Source organism: Sceloporus occidentalis, unplaced genomic scaffold (assembly GCF_023333645.1).
Source record: "Sceloporus occidentalis isolate IW3139 unplaced genomic scaffold, rSceOcc1.0.p SCAF_5, whole genome shotgun sequence".
Taxonomy (NCBI): Eukaryota; Metazoa; Chordata; class Lepidosauria; order Squamata; family Phrynosomatidae; genus Sceloporus; species Sceloporus occidentalis.
Window position 1 is genome coordinate 162,963,805 of NW_028316985.1, and position 21,965 is coordinate 162,985,769.

Below are 21,965 nucleotides of genomic sequence, written 5' to 3' on the forward strand. Positions count from 1 at the left end.
AACAAAATCACTCATCAGAATGCATGCAAGATCTTTGAAGTTCTTTACTGATTCTGTCAATTTATGATAAAGCACATGAAAATCTCTTACACAGAGATCTCATATCTATTCAGCTGTATGCAACAAGGATAGAGATAGCCAGGACTAGGAAGACTCTACAAGGTTTTCCATTTGCCAAGACTAGGCAGAGATTGCACCCTTGTGCACCTAGAGAAACTGGCATTTATACTTCACCTCACAAGAAGTGAAATAGTTGAATATACATACTTTTGAGACCACATGGTGCCCTTTTAAAGCACATATGTCATATGTAAATTCTGAATATGGTCCACTGTTGAAACACATGATGTTGTGGGCATGTTTTTGGTTCTTCTAAAGTTCTTCTTAAGCTTAGATATATGATTCATTTTTATGACAGGAAGTTTTGAAAATGACCACTTCCTCCTCCTTTTCCGCCACCAGAAATATCATTACTACTACATGCATCCATCTATCCATCCCTTCACTCTTCTCTGATTCCCTCATGCTCATTATACAAAGGAAAATAGTAAGAAAGTAAAAATAAATAAAAAAAATCACTGTGGAGAGTATGTAAATATCTGCCATATATACACGGCATTTTAAGTATTTTATTGGGTGCCTTCCAACATGAATAAAGAAATCCCATTGTGTTTTAATAGAATCCGGCCAGCTTACATTTTTTTTCTCTATCATTTGACTTCTCAGCTAGACTGCCAGAAAGATGTTTCTTTGAACCCCAAGTTAGAAGATTATACTGCATTAGACCTCACTTCAAACTGATGTTCTTGGAAATAGTTTGTGTGAATGTGACAGCATGGGCATAGCCATTCACAGTGGAGCTACATGGCTGACAAATGCTTTCCTCTTTCCTGTGATGATAAAGAAATTTTAATTGCTCTGTGTTTTCATTACCATTCAAACTTTTACAAAGCCTGTTTTGAATTCAAAGCCTGTTTTGCTTTTTAACTTTTCTTTGAATAATGTATGTTACAGCACATTCATGGTTTGAATTAACATTTATATTTATGAAGACTGTGCTGCATATAACCATCCAGTGTTAACCCTTCCTCCCCTCTGTACCTTGTGCATTCTCTTGCCCAAGCTCAAGATGATGTATTGTGAAAATGGAATTTAGGTACCATTGTTGGAGACCTACAGGAAGAGAACCAGGAATCTTCTGAGCATATGCTCACCTCCTCAAATCAGTCTTATTTTAGGTGAAGGGAGCATTTCAAAATGAGACCAATCAATATATGTGGGTTTTCTGCATGTGTTGCACATGTGTGCTTTTTCTTCATTTTTATGAGTAAGACAGAACAAGGAGGTAGGAGATAATGAAGATTTGATTGTGGGGTTTTTTTTGGGGGGGGGTGATGCATGTGAATGGTTGTTTTGAGATTAACTGTAATCTGTGTTGGGAAAAACAGGCTTTTCTCATCAGAGGGTTTTTTTTTTAATGGAAAAGTACATGAAGTAAAAGAGTAAATTAAAGTTTTCCAAGAGGAATAATCACTTCATTCTATTTTATGTTGTTATCCCTGATTCTTCAAGCCAAGCTGTGGCCAGCTCCTCCAGTCTTCTTGGCTATTCTGGGCAGGATGTCAGCACTTGGTCAGCTACCAAGGTCATAGTAAGGATGTCTGCCTTCATTATTTTTTTCCTGGCCTGGGGCAGCTCATAGTGACAACTGACTAATGTATCCACCTCTTAATTATCTACATTAACACCTCACTTCCCAGGGTCCCCAAAACAGTAGAATTCCCACCATTCCATCACTGAAACCATTTCCGCTTTGCACAGAAGATCCCAGAAGATCAGGTATAGCGAAAGAGAATTCTCAGGTTGCATGAAGTTGTTTCTGTTAAGGAAAATGCAACATGGGATATACAGTAGAAGAAATAAAACATGTATGTGAAAGTCACAGTGACTAAGCAAAAGCAATTAAGAAGCCACACAGGTGAAAAAGCTAATGTAATTTAGCAGTCCTGAATGTCAAGGACAGAATTGTAGAATGTACAATTGGAAGCACCTGAGATTCATTAAGTGTACAAGGTGAAATGATGAAATTCTTAAGTATGGGTGGAACTATGAGAACCAATCAAAATGTGTGTACACGCCCACTGGGTGGAAACTGACTAGTGGGTGGTGTTTGACAATGGCTATAATAATTGCTATGTTTGCCAATGTATTTTGTGGGTAGTTTGGAGTATTGGAGATTATAGAGATTGTGAGGGCATTAGTATTTTGTATATAGTAGAATAAAGTAGATCTTTTATATAAGACTACTGAGTTGTCTGGTGTCTTGAGTGAAGATACAAGAGCCAGCAGGATCCTGGAGAAGATTGGAGACTTCTCAGGAAGAAGAGTGAGAAGGCTTGGAGAGTTTGTCAGGGTCTTCAGCCTATTCTCTGAAACTCTGCTGCTTTGGAGAGAAGCACTAACCACTGATCAAAGCTGGTCAGCTCCGCTGCATAACAAGGTGGTGAGTTAGAGCCAGAGGTGAAGAGCTACAACTCCCATCATCCCTGACAGTTTCTCCTAGACTGGGTATGTGAGGTGTGACCTTGCCTAAGGACAAGAACGTGAGACAGCTTTTTTGTGGGATTACAGTTGCCAACATGACCATTAGGGATGCTGATTAGAGGATCCTTGATGACCCCCTTCAAGCAATATTTCCAGTTTATTTCTGCTAAGGATCCACAATATTCTGGGTGTTCACGCTACCCCTGTAGCCAACATCAGAAGCAGCAGGGGTAAATTTTCAAAATGCAGAAAAACCTGGCAAAAGGGTCATAAATGAATGCAGAGCACATGTTTTCCACTTATAAACTCCAGTAGAGATTTGGGATGTGGGGAAATCTTCCATTTAAATCTTGCAGAACTGCCTACCCATTAGGACAGACTATACTCGAGCTACCTTCTCCTGTGGCTGACACTGCTTGATATCTTTCAGCTGTTTGGAAGAGATGGGGCAATACTTATGCATCTTGTATCCTTGTTGCTTCATAGCACTGGTATCACAACTTAAATGTTTATCACAATTTTGAAAGTTGTGAGTGGGGAGGCTGACACTTTTTTCCATCAAGAGTTTCTTGTGTATACAATCAGCCCTTCATTTCCATGGATGTTTTATCCATGGGTTCAAGCATCCACAATTTGAAATTATTAAAAAATGTATAAGTTCCAAAAAAGCCAACATTGATTTTGCCATTTTATATAAGGGACATGATTTTACTGTGCCATTGCATTTAATGGGACTTGAGTATCCATGGATTTTGTTATCCATGGAGGGTCCTGGAACAAAATCCCAGTGAGTACTAAGAGCCCACTATATACGCTTTTTTGTAAGGGATTGTGCAGTGCTGTAGATAATAGAATGCACAGGAAGTATCCATTAGATTAGATATAAACCTAAGTACTTTGCTGTTTTTGGAGTAAAGTTACTGTTGATTTTGACCTTGTTTCATCCTTGTATATTCTAGTCAGGTGAATAGCGTTACCAAAAGGTACTGTGGCTGTGTAGGAAGGAGGCAATCTCTCATAGCAGAAAGAAAGTTTATAGACAGCGAGTGTGAAGAAGTGGTTACTGCATTAGATCAAATCTAGGCAAGCTTTGTTTTAAATCCATACAGCCAGAAGGTTTGTTGGGTACCCTTGGGATAGTCACTCAGTCTTAACCTCCTGCATAGAATATGAGAAAGACATAGATGGAAAGAATGCTAGAAAATATTTGAAAATTTGGGTTTTTTTACTGTGAAGAAACCCTTATGAGAAGAATTCCTGACTGACAAGAATTGTCACAGTTTGGGGCTTATAGTGTGCAAAAGTCACAGGTGGTTTTATGTTGAAAACATTTTATGTGCAAGAAACTGCATTTTTTCCACAAAAAGTAATACTATTACACAGAAATATCACTTCATGTGCAGAAGAAACTGTTTCCTACAAAGAAAATGATGTAACCAGGAACATTTTGTGAAAAATTCACAAGTGGATGGTTTGCATAGGAAAGGGCATTTTTGGGCAGCAAAGTTCAAAATAATCATGTGGAAATTTTGCACAGAATAAATCCCAAACTTCAAATCGGTTTCAAAAAACCATGTGAAGTCTTTCCCACAATGGGAAGAAAACTGATAAAATTACTTGTTGGTTCCTTTGAAAAGAAACATGGTGAAGAATTGTTAGGACAGGCATCATATACTTAAAAGAAGCCAGACTTAAAATAATTGCACTGTCTGATACTACACTTCTAGGCTGATGCTTTCAAGGTGCTTGTGATGACGTTTAAAGCCCTAAATAGCTTGGGACCTCCATAGCTGAGGGACAGCCTTTCCTTATACATTCTGGCTTGAGGATTGAGAGCCACTGGGTGGGAGATCTTCCTGTGTGTCCCACCAGCAAGGATGTGAGACTGGGTTTCTCAGCTATGACATCTCTAGTGTGAGATGCCTTTCCTTTGGAGGCCAGACAGACACCAACATTGGTTTCATTTAGGTGCCAAGTGAAAACCTGGCTGTTCATTAAAGCATTTGAGCTTCATTTGTTTATTTCAAAATACTAATACACAGAAGGTTAACCTTTTAAACCTGTCTTTTAAAAACCTTTTAAATTTGTTAATCACATTTAGTTTTTGCTATATGCCTTTAAATCAACCTGAGCCTACAGCAACCCTACCTGAGGGGTTTCATGGCAAAATGTATACAGAAAGTATTGGGCATTGCTTTCCTTGCAACCAAATATTGTTGTATTTTTAATGTTGTAAGCTGTTTTAACAAAAGCGGGATAGAAATAAAAGTTTTATTTATTATTTATTCCTCTGAGGCTGAGAAAGTGTGACTTGACAAGGATGCCCAGTGGGTTTCCATGACAGAGCCTAGATTTTAACTCTGATGCTCAAACCACTACACCATGCTGGTTTAATAAGAGTAACAAATGAGTTAAATATACTTTTACTGTGCTATTAGTCTGTCTAAATTATTTTTATTGTTTTAAATTATTTACATTGATTTTGCTTTTATTCTGCACTGAGATCTTTTGATAGAGGGCAGGAAATAAAGAAATAAATGGCTGATTCTGTGGTTTCAGCTCTTTGGAGGAAAAAAGTAGAATAATAAAGGAACAAAGAGGAAAAAGATGACAATAAATTCCAGCCCACCTGATATATTATTCAGGCTGGGAGTCAGGAACACTAGCTTTAGCTCATTAGAAGAAATACTGAATCAAAATGTACACAATCAACAAAATAAATAATAAATCAAGGTGGCCACGTAACAGGAAAATGTCCCCATGCATATATGATACAGGCGCAATGCAATCAGGTTTTACATTAAAGAGAACTGTGTCTCATAAGGATGCACCTAAAAGATGTCTGAGTAAAATGCACCCAAAAGGAAAATGTAAATCAGGAAGAAAACATATTCATTAACCCTAGAATCTGGATTTGCACATTTGAGAAGCAACAAAAAGCTTTGTGACAATAACGGTAGTTTTATTTTGCACAAGTCTTCCTAGACTACATCAGATGCATGTTGCTTAAGCATATAGATACACAAATACATGGTTCAGAGGGAAAGAGGAATAGAAATGCAAAAAGCTCCAAACTCTGGTGATTGTCTTATTGGTCACAGTTTAATCAACATGTGTTGTGCTGTACAGTAGGAAGGATACCATTAACACAGACAGGCAAATTTATCATCTGTGGTGGTGATAAGTGGGCTGCAATCCATGAAAAATTACGCCAGAAAAAACTTTAAGATCCCTCTAGGCTACCCATCCCTGGAAATTTTTACATGTCTCTGTCAAACCTTTGCAGAATATAAGAAGAATAAGGTGTTGTGGGAAGTAGGATTGCTGAAGATCTGTTCATGGCTCTTTGTTCATGCAACCTCTGTTGTGTTTAATAGTGAATAGCTGTCGTAGAAAAACAGGATTTGTTCTGTTACAGTAAACGGGCACTTTCAGCTGAGCAGCACATATTTCTCTTGTAAACTGAAGCATAGTTTATGTTAGCTGAGGATTTACTGAAGTCTCCCCTTTAATATTACTCCATCCCCCTGCTTTGTGTTTGATTGTGGGTGAAATTCACCATGTGTTAGTCAGCAGCTCCTTTGGTGCATTAAAGCTCTTCCTCTATTTAATGAACCATCTGGTTAAAGCATCCATGTGCATATATGTATTTATTATTTACCTTTACCTTCAGGCACTGCTAAGCAGCTGGTCTTAATGAATAAAAATAGCCAGTGAAATCATGCCATGTGGTTGCTGGGAAGGAAGGATTTATAACTAATGTATTATGGGGTGGGGATGGGATGAAAGCATGTAGAATCTCTGCTTTTTTGCGCAAAGCAAGGGCACCTGTACTGCTCAAGGCAATGGAATGTCAGGCTGATCAGCAAGTATTAATTCTCTTCCTACTGCTGATGACCATGGGAATAGGGAATCTTAAATGGAATATTAGAAATCAACAGAATTCACACCCAATCCACAAAATGTCTCATCATTACCAACAATATCCTAATCACCGGGTGCATGATGTCATTCACACTGGGCACATAGACAGGAAGTTTGCATTATCTTAAATTTTCTCTTCTGTCCCATTCCATACATCTCAGAACAATGCTTTGCATGTAACCAATAACCTGGATCTAACCAATGAGGCCAGGTGGCTATTACACAACTGACTGCATCATATTACATGGGGCAGCAGGATAGCCGTGAGTTATATTTTCACACCTTTATGTATGGCTCTGTAGAGCTCCACTATAGGTAGATGACTTTCACTGCTAAAAATGTAAGAGGATAAACTGCAGATTTGAAAGTCAAGAGGGATCTGCAGTTCAGCAGTGCATGATGGAGTATGTGCAGGTGATCAGCTACAAAGGATAACAGAGCTCCTGTTACCTTTAAGGTAAGGAAAGAAGAGATTTTACAAAATCAGCTTTTCTTGCCCCTGTAAGACACCCTCTTTTGTACAGCTGTTAAAAGCATACAACCCCAATTTAATGTCTTCATCTAGTAACTGTAAGTCAGTTGCCCCCACCTAAACTGTTGCTTTCATCACCCTCAACCATGATCATCCTGGTGAAATATGATAAGACTTGTAGTTCAGTGCATCAGGAAGGAGCCAGGCTGGGGAAGTATGCTCAAAATGATTTGAAAAGCTGTAATTGTTCATTGTAAAGAGTGACCAAATAATGAAATAGAGGAAGTATAGTTAGTACAGGGTTAAGCTAAATATTATATGTGATACATATTCCTTCTGATTATCACATTTTTCTTCTAGCAATAGGATTTCCTTAGAGATACTTGGTTCAAAAATCAGACTTGCAAATTCAGACCTTTTAATCACTGATCAAAAAACAAAGTATTTTGAATGCAAAATGTGTAAGTTACAGAAAACATGTGCTATGACAAGCATATGTCTTTCATCACTTAAGCAAGCACCTCTCCTAAATCCCCACTAAGAATATTATCTACTTTAACCCTCAGTGGTAGAGTACATTCAAAAGATACTTTTGATAGGAAACATCCCAATCTTGCATCCCAGTCATTCATGTGCCCTGAGATGTTGCTAGACTACAACTCACAGCAATCCTCACTATAAACCATATTCCCCAAGGAATCTGGAAGCTGGATGAGACAAGTTTGGGAATCATTGACAATACTAAGCTAGATTTACCAAGGGGTCTGGCTTGATATATGGCAGTTTCCAATGTTGTAATACTGCTCTTCAGTATTAAGGCCAAAATTCTAGTGCTCCCACAGTGGTAAAAGCGTTAGAAGGATAGAGGCCATTCTCCTAGTCCTAGTATATTTTTAGAATGTCAAAAATCAGTACTGGAATGTGGGTAGTGTGACTAAATATGCTTTAACTGATATCTTTCTTACTAATACTCCAAAAAGGAAAGTCATATTTTGTTTAAAAATAATTTTATTGCAAACTCACTGTGTATTGCCCAACTGAGTTTCTTGTTGGAAAATTATTCAACTGGTCACTCTTCTATACCTTCATCTTGCAACTGTATGATTCTTAAATCTGTCTTACCTGAGAGCTCTAATTTTTTGATGCTCTGTCTCTCTCTCTCTCTCTCTCTCTCTCTCTCTGTGTATCCAGCAATTAAAATTTGGAAAAACTTAAAAAAATTATCCCCTCCCCCCTTTAAAAAAAAAAAACTATTACCTGCAGTGTTCTAAGTTTGTGTTAATTTTGATGTTCACCGTCATAAGCACAGTTACAAATTGAGGCCAGATTGTCAAATCCCAGTTCTAATAAGAAAAAATATAACATATAAAAATATATGCAAAGGGATCTTGCAGCACCTTAGAGACTATCTGAAAGACAGAATTTGGTAGCATGACCTTTTATAGACTTGAGTTTACTTCCTTAGATGCATTTAAAAGAAGAAGACTAGGACTTGGTATCTGGAGCTATGAAGGAACAAGACAAGGTTCTGAAGTGTAAAGCTAAATCAATGAATACCCCAAATTAAGATTGTCTCTGCTATCATATTTTCCATTTCTATGTAAGGCTGTGAAAGCTGGACAGTGAAGAAAGTGGCATTATCACATGAGGTTTTAAATCTGCTGTTAAAATGAGAGAATAGCACTTTTGCCAATAATTATCACATGACGTCAAGGAGGTTTCGTTGCTGCCTTGCTGTTAGAGCATCCCTTTTCATTGATTGGAAACACCAGTGCATAAGGTCCCAAAAAATGCTCCTGTACCACTTGTCCTCAAGTGCAGTAACTCCTCCGGTGGTACCTATTGGGTATCACATGGTATCAGTGTCTCCTCTTCTTTTCTTTTCTCCTGGCACCTTCCCTGCCCTGTCTGCCAAAGGAGAAATACTAGTGTCTCCTCACAAGGAGAGGCTGTCCTTTCTCCTTTGGCAGGATGGGGGGTGGCAGAGAAGGGATGGTGAGTAGGGCATAGGACAGGGAGGTGGAGTCATAGAATCATAGAGTTGGAAGAGACCACAAGGGCCATCCAGTCCAATCCCCTGACATGCAGAAACTCTCAATCAAAGCATCCCTGACCCTAACCCTAACCCTAACCCTAACCCTAACCCTAACCATGGGAGTGTTTTCCACTGTTGAGCAGCCCTTACTGTCAGGATGTTCCTCCTAATGTTGAGGTGGAATCTCTTTTCCTGTAGCTTCCAACTATTCAGGGGTCAGGGGAATGAGGATGAGAACATGGACATTTAATGATACTAAAAGCTCTGTTGCACTGCTGAGGAGAGATGTAGTCATGAATGTTCCAAATCCAATAAGTTTTTGTTCTTTTTTTTAGTAACACAACTGCTGAGGTGAAAAAGAGATTCAAGTAATACATTCCAAAGAAGAGAATAAACTCATTGTTTATTTGTTGGCGCTGAGTTTTTCAGATTCTAAGGCAAAAAAATCGGTCCTAGAATAAATCAGGCCGGAACTCTCCTTTGAAGCCAAGATGACTAAACTGAGGCTATCTTAATTTGGACACGCCACAAGAAGACATGACTCCTTAGAAAATACAATAATGCTTGGTGAGGTAGAAGGCAGTAGGAAAAGAGGAAGGTGGCATTTCAGATGGATAGACTCAATCAAGGAAGCCATCACTCTGAGTCTGCAGACCTGAGCAGAGCTGATGATGATAGGGTGACTTGGAAGTCTCTCATTCATAGGGTCACTATAAGTCAAAGCAGACTCGATGGCAATTAACCACAACAAATAACTGGCACATGAGGAAAATCTGGGGAGAACAAAATTAGGTCCATGAGTCATGGAACATCTATTGCTGGAGAATTCTGGAAGCAATAGTCCAAAAAGAAACCTTCCCACTCTCTTTGTTGGAGCCACTGTTGTTTGTGTATCCTTATTCTTTTCTAGCTAGTATTGATATTGACTCGGTTGCAAGAAAATTATATTTAGGAAAAGTCATATAGTCAGTCCTCCACATTTGCAGCTTTCACTTTGGTAAATTTGATTATTCACAGGTTTGATTCATATGTTCTCTCTAGGAATCTCTAGGTCATCTAAGGACACCTTCCACCAGAAGGTCTGCTGGAAGACCTAGAGATTCCTAGAGAGAACACTTCTCTGGGCATTTGTAGGTCCTCTAGCATAATGCTATAGGCCCAGTACTGACCTCCCAAAAAGGGAGGCCGGCCAGTGTCTTTCCCCCCCCCCGCAGGGAAGCTGTAGTTGCCAAACTGCATGGCTTCCTTGCAGAGAAAAAGTAAAAGCAGGTTCTTTTTGCGTCACGCTTCTGATACCTGAGTGCGCCAATGGCACACTTGTGATGTCACAATGGCTGCTCCCATATACATGGGATGCTGCCATTGTGACGGCACTGTGCTGTACTAAGGTTAGGGGCCGTGCAATTTCCATGCGGTCCCTTTACCCTAGTATGCCACCAGCACGGCGCATTTGGCCTATAGTCAACATCTGCTTCCTGGAGAGGTATTCTTTCAGGTAAAAAAAAATGTGTTTTTTAATTTGTGGTTTTTCCACTTTCATGGGGGTCCTGTGTCCCTAAGCCCAGCAAATGTGAAGTGCCCACTGCAATTCCATGTTATTGAAACTCAAGTATACCTACCGCAAACAATGAAAGATTACACAGTTGTGCCCAAGGCATGCTAAAAATACATACAAAGCAGTCTTATACAGGGAAGGAGTAACAAGTAAAGTACCCTCAAGCGCATATGCAGGAGAACTAGAAGAAGGGAAAAAGCAAGGAGATGGTGTGTGTCTGTGAGAGAATGACTGACTCACAAAAAATAATGAGGGTGCTGAATGGAGACAGAACTGGTCAAGGGCAGCTGATGGACTCTGTGCCACAGGGATGGAAAATCTACTCTTAATTTTACTGCTGTTTCTCCTGCAGATGCTCTGAGTTGAGTGGCAATTCTGTTGGTGATGAATCTGGATACAGCAATGGTAAACTCATTTTCAGTTCAGAGCAACTGTGAGAAGGACTGAAGAATTGTTAGAAGCTGAACAAGACAAAATGACAGGACACACATTAGCTAGGATCAATCTATTCTTAGACTTTCATTTTAAGGTAAGAATATTTGTACACTGAATGTTTTTTTAAAAAACCCACAATGGGTTAATATATTTCAGAGATCCTATTTGAACATATGGGTAGTTACAAGACTTTTAAAACATTGTTACAGATGTCTTAGTGTGCAAAACTGACACTATATGGTGTGTAAGGGGTGGTGGAGGAGAGAAACATAATTCTCATAAACAGTTTATTACTACAGAGCTCTTTCTAATGGTATACAGATGAGCTTTGACCTGCCAGTTTATCAGCTTTAACTGTTCTTTAAAAGATTTTAATCTGCAGATGCCCTAACAGAGAAAATGACAAATTATTTTCTTGGACACTTGTTCAGAACAAATGGGTACAAGATGAAATGAAAACTCTTGTGAATTTTTAAAGGGAAATAGGCTCACCCATATTTTTACCCCATAAAAAGAAGTTGTTTTAGTACTTGATTATGATGATTGTTTTTAATAGATCCTTGGTCATTTCCAGACTAATGAATTAAATGAACTAAATCCTTTATAGATTTAAGGGAGAAATCGCAGGGCATCAACGTATAGAATTTATGGCTTGCAGGGAAATTACATAAGGTGGCCAGGTGTAAAAGAGGTGGCCAAGTGGAAAAGACAAAAATCTGTATTTTAATAGCTGTGTAAATAAAGGCTTTTCAGCAGGTGGAATTTTCTCTTCTGTACAGGTACTAAAGGTTCAGGAGCCCTGCCTTCTCCTTTTGAAATGAAAGAGTAAATGTGATATCTCCCCTATGTATTGCAGAGAACATTGCCCAAATGTGATTGTGCAAATGTTACAATAATTGGTACAGTAATACTTGCAGAGTTGGGAAGCATTACATTTTGGGACTACAAGATCTCACCCATGCCCCATCCAGCGGATTCTGCTAGTCCAAAAAGGAAATGTTTCCAACTCTGTGAGATCCAGTCTGTGTGATATAAAAACCATGCCTTCTTATAAACTTGAAAAAAGAAGCCTTATTGAATTAAATGCTGATACTGCTACATAGTCTGTCATCCCACTGTGGGAGTCTTCATGTAATCTTCTAGTTGTACAAGAAAAAACAACAACAGAAAAGAACGCCAGTCTAATTGATTGTGGTAAACATTGTTACATGAAATGATGGTAAACATTGGGAACATATCTGCCCCCTAACAACATGAAAAGTCTCACTTTCCAGCTGTTTATATTTGTCTAAACTCCAAACTGGATATTGAGCTAATTATTAGCTGAATATGTTTTCAATAAAAAAAAATCAAGGCAGCATAAAGATGTATCTCAAATGTGTGCATTCCTGCGTGCCAAACAGAATTTGAGTACATGGTTGTCACATTGTCATTTCTTGGAGTTGGCTTGTCAGCACCTGCCTGTGTTATAAATTCCTCTGCAGTACCATTGACTTCATAGTGTAAAATGTTTTATGGAAAAACAACAAAGTGTCACTTTAAAGGCTAACAAATTTATTACGGCACAAGCTTTCATGGACTAGAGCCCACTTCATCAAAATCATTTTGTTAGAAGTGGGCTGCAGTTCATGAAAACATACAACACAATACAAGGCTGGGAAAAGCCTGAAGCCCTCCAGATGTTTTTGGACTGAATGCCCCATCAGCCCTAGCCAGCAGAGCCAATTGTGAGGAATGTTGGGAATTCTAGTCCAACAATAGCTGGAGGGCCACATGTTTCTCCCCTATGCCACAATAAACTTGTTTTTACTGCAAAAGACTAACTCAGCTACCCCTCTGGAAATTTTTTTGTGAAGGATGTATATACTAAAAGCAAAAACAAACCAATCAACCAACAATAGAAATTCTGCATAACTTATGAACTATGAAACCCAATGGATTTTTTTTTTTTTTTGCCATGTGTAGGGCTTATCAGTGGTTTCACTCCCATTTTTAAAATTCCAGGGAGTTACCAATGAAGGGAGGTCATATGAAAGCTATCACAATTGCTTTCAAGCTTGGTGATTCTCAGCTTGTTTAGATCTGAGTAATAGCATCTCCAGTGCAAGAATCAATAATGTTACCCTTCAAGTCAGCTTACTTCAATCTTGCCAATCATTTCAACCTTATAATAATAATAATAAAATCTTTATTTGTATCCCGCCCTTCCAAACGATCAGGGCGGCTTACAATGATGCAACAAGTGCAAACAGAATACAAAGGTTAAAAACATATACACAACAGCAACAACAATCTAAAAACAACAATAACAGCCCCTTAGCCCAACCTCATGGCCACGGAAGAGGAGGGAGGCCCACGGGATATTTAATCGGGGAACGCCTGCTTGAATAGGAAGGTTTTGAGGTCCTTCCTAAATTGGGCCAGGGTAGTAGATGAGCGGAGCTCCGTGGGCAGCGTGTTCCAAAGGGCTGGGGCAGCTGTGGAAAAGGCCCTTCTCAAAGTGGAAGCTAACCTGGCCCCAGGCACCTTCAGCAATTGCTGCCCAGATGTTCTGAGGGTGCGAGGCGGAATGTACGGGGAGAGGCGGTCCTTTAGGTATCCAGGGCCCAAGCCTTGTAAAAATGACTCTCTGGCCCCATACACAAAGGCAGGAAGTAGCGTGCCGCTGCCGATACTAGGGTTCTGGAGCGCACAGCAACCGCACGCTCCGGATGGGCAACAGCATCATGGTGGCATCCCATCCACATGGGCACCGCCATGATGACGCCTCTGCCATGCAGCGTCCCCCCATCTGCGTCAGGAAGAAATGTCATAAGGGCTGCAACACAGCCTTTATGACGTCTCAGGAAGGAGATGCATTTTGCAGCTCCTTCTTACAGTGTATCATTCCCATGGCAACCACATGGTCATGGGAACAATCTAGAGGAAAAAGGGAGCACCTCTTTCTCCTCATGGCTGTCAGGGTGTCCGGGGCATGAAGCTGCATGGACACCCCTTTTCCGGGCCAAATTGGCCCGGAAAAATGCCGGATTGGAGCCACAGGTTGACCATTCGGTTACTGTGGCCCCAATCCAGCACTTCCCGGGGCAGCACAGACCCACCCCTTTTGGGCAGGTCTGTACAGCCCCTCTATAACCCTAATGAGGATATTATAACCCAACAATACTGGAAGTGGCCCTAAAATACTGTACTTGTGTTATTTGGGGCTAGAAAAACTTCAGATGCACCATTATTTTAAAATCTTTCTCTGTGTGTATGTGACTGTCAACGCATGAAAACCCCATGAATTTCACAGAGTTTTCTTAGGCATGGAATGCTCACAGGTGTTTTTCCCCCAGTTCTGTAATATAGCCTGCGTATGGAATTCATTGGCAGTCTTCCATCTAAGCAGTAACCAGGGCTAAACATGCTTAACTTCCACAATCGGGTGGGTTATGGTGACTTTAGAGTACTTAAGCCCTCTGCTTTGAGATCTACCCTATGTAAAAACTACAATGATATCTGTTATCTAGCACACAGAGTAATCCCTCTGTATCCACAGATTCTTTATACATAGATTCAACTACCCATGGCTTGGAATTATTTTAAAAATATAAATTTCAAAAAGCAAATTTTGCCATTTTACTATGCCACTGTGTATAATGGGACTCGAGCATCCATGGATTTTGTTATCATTTGTGTGTGGGGGGGTAGGTGTTCCTGGAACCAAACCCCAGTAGATACCAAGGGCCCACTGTATAGCATTCCATATTGGAATTGCTGAGTCAAATTGGTGTTGGCTTCATAAGAATTTTATTTCCTAACTCTCAGTTAGAGACAATTGGTGGCCACTCTTTAAAGCGGCCTGGAAAATGTCCTTTACCAGCTAGTTTTATGAGATGAAACTAGAAAGGAATTAATTAATTAGTTGTTGATTAAAGTGATGGAACCATATCAACTACGTTCACTTCTCATGATGTTTTATACTGTTTCAAATTACTGATGCTAGTTTAATTATTATTAGTAGTATTTTTATTATTATACCTTGTTTTATTTTGTGTTGTGAGCTGCCTTGAATCTCATGCTGTGAGAAAGGTGGGATACACATTAAAAATACACACACCCATAATATGTTACATACATCCAAAGGCTTTCTGGCTTGGGGATTTGGAAGCTTGAAAAAGATAGCAGACATTCAGGATGTGTCAAAGATCCTTTGTAGATGTAGAGAAATGGATGCTGGAATACAGCTCAATGTCATACTTTGGGTTACTGATATTCATTATAAGTTTTCTGTCACACCCAAGCCATCAGCAGTACATTTTATTGACATATTTTCCTTGGAATACTAAGAAGTCAACATAGCTTTGTGATTTGGTTGTTTGTTTGTAATTGTAATGATGGCCTGAGTTATCTCATTATTCCAAGTGGAGTCCAGAGCATTGGCAGGATTTCTGGCTGAAGCTGAGGAGCAGTAGCTGCCCGGTGGGATTTGACCAGTCATACTGGATAGTCTTAGGAAAGTTTCTGTCTTTCAGATCACAACAGATGGGCTGGAGAGAAATGAAGCAAATTCTTTCCTACTGCCTCTTCACAGCTCCAGAGCTAAAAAGTAAATCCACAAATAATCCACAAAGGAAGTTATATTGCTATTTTTAATAGAACAGGGATGAGGAATAGGCTGCCCTCCAGATGCTGTTGGACTGAAACTCCAATGATTCCTCAACTCTGATTAGGCTGGCTGAGGCTGCTGGGAGTTACAGACCAACAAGTTCTGGAGGTCCACATACTTCCCATGTCTATAATTTAAAAAATATATGTTTATAAGAGTCCATAAACCTTTGCATGAGTCATCAATGGATATCTAGCCATCATTCTGATAGTCTTCCATGATGTGTTCCAGCCTCAGAGCTGTAATCTCCCCCCTTTAAAAAAAGTTGCTTACTCTTTTCCCAGTCTTTCATTGTTATTATTTTTTTATAGGCAGAACTGATTATCTTAGAATATGGATGTGCCTCTTGAGAAGAAATTAAGAAGGTGACTCTTCAAGGATTGTAGAGATCTGTCATAGAATCATGTGAGCAACAGATGTCTTGTTTGGGTTCACTGAATAATTTTAGAACATGGAATTTATAACTTGCTGCACTAGCAGATACCCTATTAACCCATACAATTGTATCCAATGTCATATAACTGTATGTAACTAAAGGTTTTTTTTAATATAAACATGCTAAATGGAGGGCTAAATACAACTGTTCCAGCTGGAGTAGAAACATTCAATCAATGGGAACTTGGTGAATTAACACTTATGTATGTCCAATTGAACCGGGGGTCTATTCTAGTTAAAGCTAGCAATTGGATTTAACCCAGATACTCATAATTTATTTAGTGAATGATCATAACTTTTCTTGTTTATATGAAGAAGGCAACTTAATCCTTCCCTCTTTGTGTCCCCCTCCCCAAATAATATTTCTTCATACATTCTCAGTATTTTAGAAGCTAATGAGTCCCTGAATCACCATTAATATTGGGCAGATGACATTCAAAAGCACCAAACTAAACAGTTTGGTTTCAATCCAACTTTTATTGGTATATCAAAGAAATCTTAGCATTGCTTTGATTTAGTATTCATGCTGAACTACTTCATTTTTTTCCCTTATAAAACTCAAGGGACTTTGGGAAGCTGCCCACATTTTGTTTACATTATTAGATTTATTTTCTTTTTAGTCACAGTCTTGATACAGCTAATCCACACAGGAAACATGATTTGGTTCTGAGAACTGGTGTATTTGCCATGACCTCCCACATGAAGGCCTTTGGAAACAGCTTGTGTGGTGTCCACTAATGTTTTTATGAAGTTTCACCTCCATGATTTGGGGGGGACCCCTTGGGTACTATGCAACTTGAAGCTGCTTAATAGTTTGTGGCTGTTGTTTGCATGTGCATCATGGAGCTGCCAATACATGGAGGGAGGCTGTCTATGTGCCTTATTCAATAATGAGGGAACATTAGAAAACAGTCCTCTCTTGGAAGGGTGATAGTGGGGTTATCTTTCTTAGTCCAAAAGCTAAATATTGGTGTCTGTTAGGACCTTATCACACTAGAGGAATCCCACAAAGAAAGAAATGGGATTTAAAGTAGATTTAAAGTAGAAAAAACACGCAAATGCAAGAGGCTAATCACACGACGTTTCTGCAAACCTGAAATAACATGAAAATAAAATAAACATAAAGGGGACAAAAAGGACAGCTTTTTACTTTTGGAACTTCTCGAAAGTAAAAAGGTGTCATTTTTGTCCCCTTTACGTTTGCTTTACTTTGCATTATTTCAGGTTTGCAGAAACATCGTGTGATAAACCTCCCACATTTGTGGTTTTTTTCTACTTTAAATCTACATTAAATCCCATTTCTGAGCTAGTGTGATAAGGTCCATAGATGGTTTATAACCCTTAAGGCCACACCACTAGTGCTAGAAGTACCACTTAAACTGGATATCCATTCCGCCAGAAAGGACGGCATTTGGGATGGGCCATGTGATCCTCTACAAACAACACTGCAGGCCAAGAGGAGTGTATTTTAAAATCCTGAGACACATAATGGTCACAGTTCTGGATTGGTGCGGGAAGAACATATGGCTCCTCTTCAATCATGCTACAGGACAACAGAGAAATAGAAAAAAGATTACAAAGTCCTGGGGGCCACAGTTGTGGAAATGGGCTCTCAGAGCTTGAGTTGCTTTTACAGGGTCTTCTATGAACCTTCCTCACCACAAACACTATGTACCAATTGGCAGAGGTTTTTGTATTAATTTTCTAGGCCTTTTTGGTATCATCCTCATCTTCATCTGATATATATCATACTTCCTCCTCAAAACTGCAATGCAAGTATTTTATAAAAACTAAAACACATTTTATAGATTGCTTGTCCAGACATGCTCTGGGGAAAAAATCACACCCCTTTTGGATGTTTTTGTACCCCTTGGACTCCCTGAACATTAAACTTGCAAGGGCATAGAGCTGAGTAAATAAACTATTAGTAATGTGTAGGATTTGCTCATCCCCACCCCCCAAAGTTTGATAATTTTTCCTTATACCCCCTCAAGAATACAGTTTTCCTCCCATCATGTCATAACCCTATGCCAGCCCAGATGCCAACTTTCTACTGACATATTTCACTAATCGATAAAGGCACTAACATTTTAAAACATTTTTTGTTTTGTTAGAATGACATAGCCATATATGAAACATGTTATAGATCATATTTTATTGGGCACTGAAGTAAAACACTGCGGTTAGACGTACAACTATTGAACTGAAGATTAAACAGAGTTAAGATTTTAAAAAGAGCCCCCCCCCCACTCTTTGTGTACATATAAGGAGGAACTCTATTCACCTGCATGGTTTATGTTGTCTTGACCTGTGATTGTAAAATTATGTGTAAATAGTTTTCTTTTGAAATGCTAGGATTGCTCATTTGGTGCCTGGAATAACCTGTTGGGAGGAAACAGTGGAGATGAATCTCTAATGCTCGTCATTCAGTCTCTGTGCAAAACAATTTATTCTGAATTAATCTTGATAAATCAAGATTATCATCAGAGCTAGGAACACTCATTACAAATGTCTTGTAAATAGTGAAGAGTGACTTCTGTTTTAAGGTTGCAGATTTCTTAAAGACAAATGTGCTGATACAGTTGGGAAATACACAAGCATAGAAGTAAGCTATTAAGGATGCTCATTAACTTCATAGGCAGGTAATTGGACAATATGACCTCTAAAGTACTTTCTCACTCTTAATTCCATGATTCCCCCCCATCATGCTCAAGCACTTTCTCCTAACTAGAGCAACCATATTTGCATGGATGGTCCTTACATGCAGCAACATCTTAGTTCCACTTGTCAAATGAGGAAAGTGTCTCCTGCACTAAAATGCAAGTTTAAAAACAACACTAATTTCCATGTTGTGGATGAGAGCTACAGAACTGTATCATAGGTGTACTCAAGAAATTTGTATTTTTACCTGGGACTTTATCTGAGACTTTGCACTGGGAGATCAAACATCAAGAAATGCAAGTTAATCAATGAGATTGGAGGAAAAGTACAATGAGCCTAAGTAATTAACAGAAGGGCTAGGCCAACTAAAAGGATAAAACAATAATTTAACAAGTATGAGCTTTATCCCTTTTGACTTATTTAGTAAGTCAAATCTTGTTTGTTTTTAATTATATGTAATTGTCGGGTAAAGGGAAGGTGTATGGAAAATGATATAAGGGGTATAGGAAAGTGTGCAAAGGTATGTGGAAGTGAAATGAAGATGGAAGAAAATAAAGGCTGGTAGAGTGGATAAGAAGGTTAGGAGGAGAAATGAAATGGTGAGGAAAGAAAGAAAAAAGATGTGAAGAAATAGATAACTAAAGGATAAATGGACTTTTAAGAAAAGAAGAAGAAGAAATTGGGAATGTTGATACTATTAGTAAGGTTGGTAAAGGAGTGAGTATATGCATGATTAAAAGATATAAATGGTAGTAGACAAATATTTGTTATATTGAGAATGAGTTTTTTTTAAAAAAATATGTTGTTTGAATGTTGTATGTGTAATTTTATAGATAATAAAAATATATATTTTAAAAAAGTAAAGAAACATGGCTATGATAGTCTCCTACCTACTATCCAATCCACCTTTTAGCAACAGCAGTCCCCGAGACCTGATAATTTCCTGGTCAGTAGAGAGCAGCAGGGTTTGGCAGACAAATGTACAATTATTTTCCTGTAGCTGGACAACACACAGTAGTGAATTTTGAACCGCTGCAATGACCATAAAAGGGAGTTGCAATATAATTTACTGTTGTAATTCATCAACAGGATACTAGCCTTTGTGTTTCATTTTTTTACAAGTGCCATGCCCACTCACACATTGCCTCCATGTATCAGTTCATTATCTTTAACACTTCTTAACTGTCAATCTAACTACAGAACATGGATTTTTTCGGTGCAGGGAAAAGACTATGCTAATTAATAAAACCATAACTAAAAACAGTAGGAAACCCAAAACCACAAAGATACTTTGTTCATTATATTTATCTATAAAGTGAATGTACCTGTCTTTCCTTAAGTTTGATGAAGATATTTGGGAATACTATAATTTAGATCATGTTGGGTTATTTGAAAGCCTGTTTTTTATGTTCCAGGCATATATGTGATATTTCTTCCAGTGGATAATAAAACTGCCAATTTGGAATCTTGGTCTTAAATACATCATTGAAGCCTTGTTCTTGTGACTACATATGTTTACTCCTCACCCCACCCTTGCAAAATAAATAAAATAAATTTGTGCATGGATCAAGGGATATAACATACATATATGCCCTCAAGTAGGTAAGGAAGGATCAAAAGAAAAGACAAGGAACTTTATACTTGCTACAGAAAATCTAGGCATTACGAATAACAGAATTAAACCCAGGATCACTTCAAAGGGAATTGCTGAGGAAATTGATAAATAATAAATCTGAATACATCAGAGGATCTCAGAAGCAAAGCTTTAGAAATGCGCATTGGATTACAAACATGAGCAATAACTTTACTAACATACTATAATAAATAGTTAGAGTGTTTTAGTTTTCTGATTTTCATTTCTATTCATTTATGAGTAGATTTGCCTTTTGTATGCATCACTCTCCCCTCAAAAGGACATAAGAGGCTTTATATACTTATGATATATGGAGAACCTGGGAAAGTTACTTTTTTGTAACATAGCTCCCAGAATCTACTAGCCATGGTGGCAAAAGGATTCTGGGAACTGTAGTCCATAAAAGTAACTTTCCAAGCTTTGGGTTAGTTTTCTGCCTAAGGTTATTGCATTTTGTTGGTTTTATTTCTAGTTTGTGCATCACAACTTATAAATGGGTGGATACTACTTAGTCTTTATGTAATTAATATTATGGCACAACCCTTTGTACAGGGTACTGAAAGGAGTCTTCAGGTTGCCTGAGTGTGTGAAAAAAAGAGTGTGTCATTTACTTGAAACAGTACAGACCAGCTTCTTCAGGGTGACTTCAATTGTGATGGATGTGTGTGGGTCTGTATTTCTCCCTTGAGTTTTGCACTTCTGTCATTAATATGAAAATAAAAAAGAGCAGATTTCTTTCTTTCTTTCTTTCTTTCTTTCTTTCTTTCTTTCTTTCTTTCAAATTCACATATTTTTGTCAAACACTAGTGGGTCTTATTATTGCAAAATAATTTTGACAAAGAAGGTCAACTACAAAAAGCAATTTTTGTTTGTATCTGAGTACTTTCAGTAGTGGTTGGTGGCTTCCATGCCATGGAGATGATGAATTCATCTTAGGTTTCAGTCCCAAGTTTAAAAGAGCTTTCCAAGGTGCTAAACAAATTTGAGGGACAGGTTCCAGCATCTTGGATAGCAGCTTTGAGATTTAGACTATGGCTGGAGTAGATCAATTTTCCATGGTCACAGAAGCGATCAGCCCCCACTGAGAGCTTTGCCTATAACCTTTTACGATTGGTAGAATCAAATGCTTTCTTCATATCTGTAAATCTGTTCTGACATTTGCAGAGCCAGCTAGAAGTTTCTAGTACTGTATCTAACTCTGGGCTCCCATATCATATGAAAGGATGGAACTGTCATCACCAGCAACATACAAGCTTTTTTTGGGGAAGGACATTGAACAGAAAGCTGCTTGTACAAGGAGGCATGGTATGGCTCCTTGTAATTGCTCTGGAAAACCACAATAGCTCAAGCAACCAATACTTGCAGTACTAGATGCTATCCTTAGGGCTTCCACTCATGTGTGTGTATGTGTATAAAATATTTATTTAGATCTGGAATCCACCTAGCTTAAAAATTTGAGGTGAATAAAGTATAATCACTATACTATTGGGCTTAAAGTGCTCTCGTTTCAAAAAATGTCCTTTACTTGGGGTTGTTTTAGTACTCATGTTTATGGACTTTCAGGTGTTGCATAGGCAACTTGCCTTCTGTAAAATGATGGGAGTAGATGTGATGGATATA